Genomic DNA, 12164 nt, shown 5'->3' on the forward strand with positions numbered 1-12164 from the left:
TTATATATATATATATATATATATATATATATATATATATATATATATATATATGTAAATAACATACATAGGTGTGTATCTGTTGAAGTAGTTTTAGGCTCACAACCAAAATTGAGAGGAGGGTACAGAGATTTCTCATATATTCCCTACCCTACCTAAACATGTAAATCCTTCCACATTATCATAATCCTTCACCAAAGTACTACACATGTGACAACTGATTACCCTACATTAACATACCATAATCAGACAAAGAATGTAGTTTACATTAAAGTTCACTCTTAATGTCTTATATCTTACTGGTTTGGACAAATACATAACAATATACATCCACAATTATGGCATCATGTAAATGCTTTCATTTCCTTAAAACTTTCTATAATCCACCTATTTATCCTACCCCTCTCTCTATGCCATGGCAAACACTGAACATTTTATATCCTAATATATTTGCCTTTTCTTGTTCATATAGGTGGAATCACAGTATATAGTTTTTTTTTTCAGATTAGCTTGTTTCACTTAGTGATGTGCATTCATATTTTCTCTGTCTTTTCTTAGTTTGCAGCTAATTTCTTTTTATCACTGAACAATATGCCATTGTCTAGATGTACTAAAGTTTTTCCATTCACCCACTGAAGGATATCATGGTGGTTTCCAAATATTGGCAATTATGAAAAGAGCTGCTGTAAATACCCATGTGCAGGTTTTAATGTGAATATGTTTTCAACTACATTGTATCAATGCTGAGAAGCATTGTTGCTTGATTATATGATAAGAGTGTTTACTTTTAAGAGAAACAACCAAAATGTCTTCCAAAGCCAGTGTACCCTTTGTATTTCTACCATTAACAAATGAGAATTACTATTAATCCAAATCCTTAGCAACAATTATTACAGTGTTTCAGACTTTGGTCATTGTAAGCAGTGGTTAGCAGTATTGTCGTTTAATTCACTTTTCTCTGATGACATCTGATGTGGTATTTTCACATGCTCGTTTTCCATGTCTCTGTGATTTATGTTGAATCCAATTGTTTGTTTTTCTAATGTTGAATTGTAAAAGTTCCTTGGGTATTTTGGATAGCCATGCTTTTTCTGATGTGTGTTTTCTGTTGATCTGTGTGTTTTCTTCTTATTCTCTTGACGTTGTCCTTCAAAGAACATCAATTTATAATTTTAATGAAGTCCATTCTGTCAATTGTTTCTTCCAGGTATCTTCTTTTGATGCTCTGTCAGTCACCCTCATATCCATGGACATAGAAGTTTTCTTTGATATTATTTACTATTAGTATGATTCATGTTTTACATTCAGGCCTAAGATCTATTTTGTGTTAATTTTTGTGAGATGCACAAGTTTTATGTAGATCCAAGTTTTTATTTTTATGTTATTTTAGTTTGTCATATGGAGGTCCAGTTGTTTCTGGACCATTGTTGAAGGGTTAACTTTATTCTCTTTTAATTTGTAAAATATCAGTTGACTATATCTATTGGATATATTTCTGGTGTCTTTATCCTATTTTTTTGTGTATTCTTTTACCAATATCACATCAATCTTGATTACTGTAGCTTTGTTAATTCTTGACTTTCCGCAATAACTGTCTCCAATGTTGTTCTTTAATCTTAATATTGTTTTAGCTTTTCTGGTTTTTCCTTCCCATGTAAATTTTAGAATCAGTTTTTCAATACCTAAAATAATTTCTGGGGTTTTAATAGTGAATTCATTGAATCTATAGATCAACAGTGTCTTAAGAATGTTCTGTTTATCTATTCATAAACATAAAGTATCTCTCCATTGTTTGATTTACTTAAATTCTTACATTATACTTTTATATGTAGATCTTGCACATATTTTGCTAGATTTATACCTAAGTATTTCTTTATTTGGGGGTTTGACAATGTAATAGTACCATGCTTTTTAATTTCAAATTGGATTGTTCATTGCTGGTACATAGGAAAGTGAATGATTTTTACATATTAACATCATATCCTGTAAACTTGATATAATAACTTATTTCCTTGGGCAATTATTTCAGAATTTTTACTTGGATGATTTTGTAATTGTCAAGCAGATTTTTTTCTTTCAAATCTACATACCCTGTATCTCCCTTTCTTAGTATACTGGCTAGAATGTGCAGTATGATATTGATAAGAGTGGTGAGAAGGCACATCTTTGCCTTGTTCCTGGTGTTAGTGAAAGATTACTAGTTTTTCACCACAATGCATGATGTTAGTCATGTGGATTTTTTGTAGTAATTTTTTAATAAATTTGAGGAGTCTACTCTCTAATCCTTGAATTTTTTTTCATCATAAGTAAGCGTAGGATTTTGTCAAGTGCTTTTCTCTGTGTGTATCGATATAGTTATTTGATTGTTCCTTTTTAGATAGCTCAGTTATTGACTTATAAATATCTGGCTGATATAGGTACAAATTTGGTGACAGTATGAAAAATTCTTAAATTAAAAACTAGACCTTGCTTCTTTAAAAAAATAGTTTATATAAATCAATTGATTTTTTCACATTGATATTAAAAATAAAAAGTTATGGGCACTTGGGAATAAGAGAAATGGGAGAGACAGAGCAATCAAGTTTTAAAGCACGGCTGAAAAACATTTGTACCAGTACTAACTCACAACAAGAAAATAGGATAGCTCAATTGGGAGAGGTAGAAGTCCATATTATAAGGAATAGAATGTCCCCAAATCCTTGGAAATAAAAGTACCAGAAACTCTGAAATGGGAGAAGTTTTGTTAAAGAAACAGCACAATTGGTTAAAAGTCTGCTTAAGGGAGAACAGTTCTCTTCTCTCTTTCTCTTTCTCTCTCTCTCTCTCTCACTCACACTTAAGGTTGATTGTGGTATTCATTCAATTTTTATCTAGCTTACTGGTCTTAGGAAACTCTTTGGTCAATATCAGTAGGACTATTTGCTCTCTTGGACCTGAGAGATTTCCCTAATAAATTCTTGGTGTAATTCTTCAATATTCTAGCCAGACAACTAAATAGTAACTCCCAGAGGGAAGCTTATTCTTGGAAAAAGACTGAAGTTGTAAGTAGTGGGTGGCTTTTTACAGCTTTCAGAATATAAAACACTTTGTCTTGTTATTGATCTCTCTCTCTCTCTCTCTCTCTCTCTCTCTCTCTCTCTCTCTTCCTGTGTGTGTGTGTGTGTGTGTGTGTGTGTGTGTGAGAGAGAGAGAGAGAGAGAGAGAGAGAGAGTTAGGTACAGTACACTCTCATGCACACACATATACATTCTCCTACATATTTGGGAGTGTTTAATGATAAATGATTGATAGATGAACAGAAAAATAAGTAAATTCTACAAGAATTTAATGTGTTTTTTTTTCCAGGAACAATTGTTTTCTTACAGAAGTATAGTCATTTTATGGCATGTCATTGGATTGGAAAATGGTAAGAGAATTAGATTTTACTTTTTATATTGAATGTAATAATCTTCATGAAAAAAATCAAAATAATCAATAAAATTATGTTATTTAAAGATACACTGGAAAATAAAAGAATAAATTGAAGAAAATGTAAATGATGGCATCCAAAAATATGCATAGGGGAATTATCATTTTTTGGTGAAAATTTTTGTGGAACTTTTTTTACTCTTTATTTATGAACCTGCAAAAGTTTGATAGCTTTAAAATGCATTAAGGACATTAAGAGCCATGGAAATTAGTCTACCAGCTTCTACATTTTTCAATTCAGGCCAAGTATGCCCCAAATAGTTAACCCTCTTTCATAAAATAATATATAATCTAAGTTAGAATCAAGAAGGATACGTTTGGTCTACCTGGAAAGTCCCATTTCTGAAGAGAACAGTTGACAATAAGTTTCTATATATGTATATAATTAGTGTACACTTTTGTTATATTCTCAAAATGAAATATGATCACCCAATTTCATATATATTGGAAAAGTGTTTTTCTTCTTTTTTAAAGAGAGAGAGAGAGAGAGAGAGAGAGAGAGAGAGAGAGAGAATTTTTGAATATTTATTTTTTAGTTTTCGGTGGACACAACATCTTTATTTTATTTTTATGTGGTGCTAAGGATCGAACAGGCCCCGCACATGCCAGGAGAGTGCACTACCGCTTGAGCCAAATCCCCAGCCCAAAAGTGTTTTTCTTATACCTTAAAAATAATAGAATAATGACTTTAAGATAAATATATCAATTATGGAAAATGTCCCTTGTAGAATTTATAACATTAAAAACTGTATGGCTAATGGGGATCTTGAATATTGACGTCTATAAACTTTCTAACATCTAGTTAATGCCCTTGAGTAAACAAGAAGCCAGTTGTGGGAATATGTAAAAGAATAATATATAGATAATATAGTAAAAATAAACAAATATTTGAGTGATATTTCACATATTTGATACACAATGAATGTGCATTCTATCTAAGAGTTTTATTTTCATCTTCCATATGACAAGAACAAGATTAAACAACATTTCATGAAAGATTTACTTTTCCAGAAAGCAGAGATTACATTTTCTTCCTTGTCACATTGGCAAAACCAAACCTTTCCTTTGCTCAATTGAGGATTAGCAAACCAAGAACCTGTTATCATAACTGGATCCCCTGAAGATTATTGCAAGAATTTATTCTTGTTTTATTTATACCTGCTTATCAGGACTATTATAACTCTCGATATGATGTGTGGAACAGATATAATCATGTTAAAAATTTCGCAGGCAACCTTCAGATCCAGCTCCATGGATGTGAAATTAAAAAATAAAAATTGGCTTTTTATCATCAAGAAGAAACCCTTCAGTAAATAAAGAAAATGAAAGGAAGAAAGGAAGGGAGGGAGGATGAAAGGAAGGGAGATATAGGTATGAAAACTGGAAATATCCATAATTTCCTTAGCAGTAGTGAGTAAAATTCTATTCCTTTGTTTTGAATTGGGTTGAATTATCAATGATTTATCCAAGCATGACTGGGACAGGGAAAATAACAATGCTAAGAACATTAAGATAATCCATTATGAAAAATGTAAACAGTTATTCTTTTGGCATACAAACATTAAATCTTGGAACAAGTTTGAGAGTCAGTAAAATGTATATTTGAAATGGATATAAACAGAATTATGGCTTTCCTGTGGAAAGTGCTAAGCACTATTAATTTGGCAAAATATTTGTATTTCCTCCCTTTACATTCATTCATTTTCTGTTAATGGTTTGGTCTCTGTAAAAGGTCAGGATATCATTTACAGATGATAACAGCCATTCTTAAACTCCTGAATGAAATGTTTATTTTAAACCTATGAATTACTTAATTGTATTCTGTGCTACCTATAGCATAGAGGTCCTCATAACAGAAATTTCCTCACTTGATAAATGAGGAGGCAGCTATAATTTTGTCCTTGGGAAAGATTTCTGGCTATAATCCTGTTAATGAGGAGAAGGTTTCCATTTCTAACTAAGAACAATATTCCCTTTCCTTCAAATAAACCATGACATTCAAATGTCATAACCTGCCAGTTTGTGAAAAGGGTGTTACCGTTACATCTATTTGTGAAGCTAATAACAAGTGATAGTACCTCTCCTTGAGAGATGAAAATATTAATACATTCACCAATTATAGCTAATAACGAAGAGAAAATTACACTTCTGCACCTCGAGACCATAAGTTCTTTATTGGTGTTATGTTCATTCACGATGAGCTAAAATAGGTTTTCCCCTAATAAATCCACAGACCAGTTCTTCAACAGCTTTAAACCTTCTGGGCACTACATTCCTTCTCATATGTATGCTCAATTCTCAGTAGGAACTGAGGGCAGTAAATATGTGGAAACATTCAGAATACAGATTGTATTTTTTTAAAACAAGTCACTACAATGCTGCCAGTGTTTGAACCACTACTGCACAGAAATTCAAAATGCATTCAATATTTTACATTTTTAAAGACTAAGATCATTCTTGCTTATACTGTTACATGGTCTTTCTTAATTTGTTGTTCAAATTATAAAATGTCTGCTGCCTTGAATGGGCATACTATTCATATACTAAATTTGCTTCTATCTGAGAGACACAGAATTAATACCATTGAAGATATTTTTATTTTACTTACATAAACCTGCCTAACAATATTTAAACAATAAATATGAGGTAATCCATAGAGAAATACTACAAACTTCAGTGTTGGACAGAAGTTATACTGTCATTGGACAAAGCATTTTGTTTTTCTTTCTGTAAATCAGCTTAATTGCTTTTCTCTCAACTCACTTTTCTGAATAACTTAACTTACAAGGGAGAATAAAGTGGTCTGAAATTTGAGTTTATGTTAAACTATAAACTTATAACCACATCACAAAATAAAAAACAAACAAGAAATTCTAAAACTGAATGTAGTACATGAACTTTCTCTGTGTCCCAGAGATAAATTTTGATTGTCAGCTGCCTACCATTACCAAGTCAATTATAGTTGGAGGGAAAGACATGTAATGTAAGTCTTAGGGCACCAGTCTTGTAATAGTCATTTTCCAGAGGAAAAACGATGTAAAGTTAGTTGCTGGGTAAATGTACCAGGAGATTTTTAGTATTGTGCTGTTTCTCAAGGTTTTGATAATTTAAAACTACAATTATATTTTTGTTCTGGCAGATGATCAAATTTAATAGATCAAAATATAAAATTTGTTTTAATGGCTCTATATAGCAAACACCTATTGCTTAAAATCCTGTATTTTCATTTAGTTCATTTTAATTAGAAGAAGGTTTAGAGATATGTAATTATTTCTGCTTTTACTTACCAAAGAAACAGATAGTTGGAAAACATTTTTTATGCATGTTAAAATACACATAAAGATAAGTTTTCACTCAAGAGAAGGTACAGAAATTTTTCTTTATCATTTCAAATGTTTACTTCTATCTGAGAGACACAGAATTACTACCATTGAAGATCTTTTTATTTTACTTACATAAACCTGCCAAACAATATTTAAACTATAAATATGAGATAATCCATAGAGAAATACTAAAAACTTCAGTGTTGGACACAAGCTATACTATCATTGGACAAAGTAATGTAGTAAAATATACCAAGTGTTCACCTTGACACAAAGCAGACATTGAATACAGATTGAAATATTAATGACAGGATCTTGCTCACTAGAGTAGAATCATTTGAGTATACATGAATGAATAATTTGTGTATATTATATATAAATAATGTGTTGGGATAAGTTATAATTTACAAAATTTATGACTCAGATTTTTTTATTGTATCATCTATCATTTTTCTTAGATCCTTTTGATATGGACAAGGTTTGACCCTTAATATGAGAATATTTTCCCATTTGGTGGTGAACTAAAGTAGAACTTAATTTTAGTTCTGTACTGCCATAATGTTCACCAATTTCATTTCCATTCCTAGAGATACTGATAGATTATATTTCCCAGTCTTCCTTATAGTTACATGAGGTAAATAAGTGAATTCTGGCTCATTGTAATGTTATCTGAAATAATATACATTCATTCACTCAAGTCATGTTGTAAAACTATCTGCAGGATGTTCTACATTTCAATTTTTGCTCTGTCTGGTTGAATGGAGAAGACCTATAAGAGGATTCTTAGGATTTCCTAGGAAAGAGAGGAATGACATGAAACAATGGAATGTTTATGCTCGTTTGTAACTGAAGGATGTGTAGTGGAGATATTTCAACTGTCTTAACTCATGATTTAATGAAAAAACAAAGATACTATTACTTTATGTCTTATGTCAGTTACCACTCATGGACTTGAAACATACAATAGTATAATTGCTACTCTTATTTCCATTATAAGAAAGCAACCAATATTTTACAAAGGTTAATACTCACTCTTGTAAGGTCAAATTTAGTAGTCATTTTTGGAGAAGAAATTAAAAATCAGATTGTTCTTTCAAGATTTTAGAAATCATTTTATAAAATTTCAGATTGACATAGTTTTACCATTGTACAAAAAAACATTTTGTGAAAGAAAAAAAAGTGCACTGTCAGGAGTATATATCTTTTAGAAGATATGCTTTGATTTGTTGTCCTACCATCTAATAGCTGCTGGGCCCAAGGCAAGTAATTTTAAGTATCTGGGTTTCAATTTCCTCATATGTAACATGAAAGAGTTAGAGCAGACTCCAAGGTCCCATTCAATTCCAAGATTTAATGATCTAGGAATAGATAGGGCTTGGCTAGGAAGCGAAATTGAAGAAATAATGCAAAGAAGAAGGATAACAAGTTTGCAGGTTGAAGCAAATAATGTTCAAGTAGATCTGAGGCGGAGAGTAAAGAGAAGAAACAACACTGCTCTGTTGTGGATATTCTGCATGTCAAAGTCGTCATAAGTACAGAATTAATTTTAAAAAATTGGGTGTGAAAGCAAATAAAACTTATTTAAAACCACATGTCTAATACGTGGCCCCAAATATATATCTAAATCTTTTCATAATTCATTTTTTAGTCCATAAAAATGACTGATAGTAACTTTTTATTAAGTGAAACTGAATTTGAAAATTCTCTGAGTGAATATATACAAAGTACATAAGATAGCAAAGAATTATGAGATATATTGTAAAAATAAGATGGACTTACTAAAATATTAATTACTCAAATTATTCAATTCCCATTCCAAATTAAGTTTTTATACCTCTGAGTTATAAGCATTCCTTTAACTTCCTAGGTAAACTTTGTTAAATCACTGTGTGTCTGCCTCTTCAGTTTCTGATCTGTGAAAAAAAAAAAAAAAAAAAAAAAAAAAAAAAACAAGAGCCAAACTGAAATACCTGGAGACTTTTCAAACAGTAAAATTTATCTCACACCAATATTCACTATATTACTGAAACTTTCTAGAAACTGACAAAATATTAAAAGCAGAAAACACTACAAAATTACTACTGCATTTTGCCTGCATTGATGTCATAAGGATGATAGAAAAAAGGATACATAATAATCTTTGAGTTTAAAATAAATAGTTAGGAAAATGAGCAGAAGAACAGGGTATGGGGCAAGTAATTAACAAAAGAAGCTGAAAGATCCACAGATCCCAAAGCCGGAAAGAACCACGTGAGACACTGGCTGCAAAAAGCAGGAGGCGTTTATTCTCACACAGGCGCCTGCGGGTGCACAGCAATACCTCAGCTGGAGCCTTGGTGGACTGGCACACCGGGCTTTGGGGTACAGATCTTTTATAGGGAACAAGTGGGTTAGTTCTTAGCTTAGCACAGCAACAGTCTTTCTATTGGTCCCTCTGAATCCAGCAGTTGGGTCACCTAGGGGGTAAACTTGTTTTTCAACTTTTTGTTCTCGGAAAAACCATAAAATTGCATCCTGTCCTTTTAGTTCCTGTTTTTCTCCTGTTTGCTCAAGTTTGACCATTAGGGTTATCTATATGGAACATCTTGTGGTAGCATTGTGCAAGACTTGAAATGCTACGTGCTGCTGGAGGGGTTTTGACATGGGGGTTGTGTAAGGGAGCATCTTGCAGCTTCAAGGCCCAGGGGTTAGATTACCTAATGTTAGATTTCCTAATGTTGGGCCTGGGGTCTTGAGGTCCTTCAAAGCTAACTTTTTTTAAAAAGGACCAAATTACCTGAAAGATTTAATCCCAAGAACATTAAATAAAAATGTATAATGATACTAAAAAATCTTTGAATAAAAATTTATCTTAATTTTCCAAAATATCCTTAATGATTTAAAAGAATGATTTGAAAGAAAATATAAATAGTAGCTGCTTGAATAATAAGTACAATTAAAAATAGATTGGAATATTAAAAATCAATTGTAGATTCACAAATTTGCTACCTGTAACAAAACAGTACTGAGAAAAAACAATACATCCAAATCACCATAAATGAAATATATAAACTTAAAATTTAACTCAAGTTACAAATCATCTTTTTGATAGTTAACTTGACTTTTAAAATTCATATAAAACAGAAGGAATATAATAAATTCAAAATTACTATTAGGTTAATATGACTAGTTAATATAGATTGGTGTTTTATGTTCTCACACATTCTAATAGCCATTACAGTTGAATTACATTTCTTAACTTTTCTGTAGGTTGCTGTTGTTAAAGAGGAGTCCAACTAATTGCAATACTGAGTTTATTCTAACAAATTACAAGATTTAAATCGATGTTTTAATATTTTTTGAGCATTACAGAGGTTCTTACAGGGGTTGGACTACAGATGTTCCTAAATGGTATGATGCATGAAAGAACTATAATGAGTATACACATGATAAATATAATAACTACTAGTCAGCAGAATTCTGAGAAGCAGCACTATATTGGGGGGAAGATGTTTTGGTAATTACTATAGGCCATTGGGATTAATAAATATGAAACATGCTTTTACAAAAAAATAACAAAATTTAATTCAATAATTACGTTAGAAAATTATATAGAATATTTTTAAGTTTCTAATTGTTTTTTTAAATATAACAAATTTTAAAGCTTTCGTCTCTACATTGTTACCTATTTATTCTCAACTCATATTAAAAAGGGCTGAGACTATGGCTCAGTGGTAGAGCACATGCCTAGCAAGTGTGAGGCCCTGGGTTGGATCCTTAGCACCACATTAAAAAAAATAAATAAATAAACAAATAAAATAAAGTTATTTTTTTAAAAAGTGGAGAAAAACATTCAAAATCCACATGGAAACTTAGCTATGCTTCCCCAAAAGTAGTCCATTTAATTTGTTCACCTATGTAATTATGGGGATTTTGTTTCCTGTGTCAAAATCATCAAATTTGATTGACTTTTATGTTCATTTCCAATAGATGGTGATGAATCAATGAGCACTGATTAGAGAAGACATATTCTCACTAAAAAATAGGCATGGAAATAGAGTGATCTATATACCAAGAAGCACAAAGATGTCTGTTCAGTCTAAGCAGTTAAAACTACGTTGAATCTACTCTCCTCACATTTTTATGGTTTGGATGTGAGGTATCCCCCAAAAGCTCATGTGCGAGACAATGCAAGAAGGTTCAGGAAAGAAATGATTGGGTTGTAACAGTCGTAACTCAATCAGTAATTTATTCCTTTGATAGGGATTAACTGAGTGGTAACTGAAATGGTAGGGTGTTTCTAGAGGAGATGGGAATTGGGGTCTGGCTTCGGGTATATATTTGTATCTGGCGAGTTGAGCTTCTCTTTTTGCTCCCTGATCACAGTGATGTGAGTTGCTTCCCTCCACCACCCTCTCCCATCATGATGTTCAGCATTATCTCAAGCCCTGAGAAATGGAGCTGCTTTCTATAAATTAAGACCTCTAAAGCCATGAACCCTCAAATAAACTCTTCTCCCTCTATAATTTTGCTGGTGGGATACTTTAGTTACAGCAGTGAAAAAGCTGACTAAAAGAAACATATTTGCATCATATGTCTGTAGTTGCAACGGGGTCCTATACATTTATTTATATTTGCTTAGGAAAATCATCAATGAAATTCAACATGCTTGTATTCAAATATCAATTTTTAGGATATGAAGACCCTTTGGGAAAAAAAAAGTCTACTTTTAATGCTTTTCAATTTTCTTCTATTCTCAGTCTACTTCTCCAAATCCATTTTAGGAATAAATGTTGCTCCCCACCCCCTCGCTACATCTGAACCATTCACTCTAGAATATATTCTTAACTATGGGTCCTAATTCCACTTGGGGTTGCTATTCTCCATTGTGCTGTAACTTAATGACAGATGGTCTTATTTGTTAAGGTATGGCTCTCTCTGTGCTGTGTTTATTGGTGTGAATATCCTTTTACTGTCTTACTACTGCATTCTCTGGGCTCTGTATATTATCAGAGTGTACTAAAGAATTTGAGTTATCCAAGAAGACTTGTGTAGGGACCATGGAAACTAATCTTACATGGCAATCCCAGCAAATTGTCTTCACTAATCCATCATAGTCCCTAATTTGTCTTCTATTTCCAACCTAGACATTTCTCAGAGAAGATTGCCTGCAAACTGTCAGGTAAATAGGTTTGCCTGCTGGAGGTCTAACCCACTGTCTAGGCGAAGATTTCCAGACTTTACAATGCATGACTTTCCACCAGTCACAAGTGCTTTCCCACAAGAAGATGAACCTTGTTGTCTTCCATAAGTACATTTTTTTCCCAAATTCTGAGTCATATTAGATAAACATCAAAAACGGAAGAAATGGGCTGGAATTGTGGCTCAGCAGTA

General features: G+C 32.1%; 1 long non-coding RNA gene across 1 annotated transcript in view; it reads right to left on the minus strand.

Moving 5' to 3' along the window:
• Positions 1-9348, minus strand: part of LOC125612864 — a 20286-nt gene extending 10938 nt beyond the window's left edge. The window contains exon 1 of the long non-coding RNA XR_007343339.1: positions 9140-9348. This is a non-coding gene — a long non-coding RNA (uncharacterized LOC125612864). The remainder of the gene's footprint in view (positions 1-9139) is intronic.
• Between the last annotated feature and the right edge of the window lie 2816 nt (positions 9349-12164).

Source organism: Marmota marmota, unplaced genomic scaffold (assembly GCF_001458135.2).
Source record: "Marmota marmota marmota unplaced genomic scaffold, marMar, whole genome shotgun sequence".
Taxonomy (NCBI): domain Eukaryota; kingdom Metazoa; phylum Chordata; class Mammalia; order Rodentia; family Sciuridae; genus Marmota; species Marmota marmota.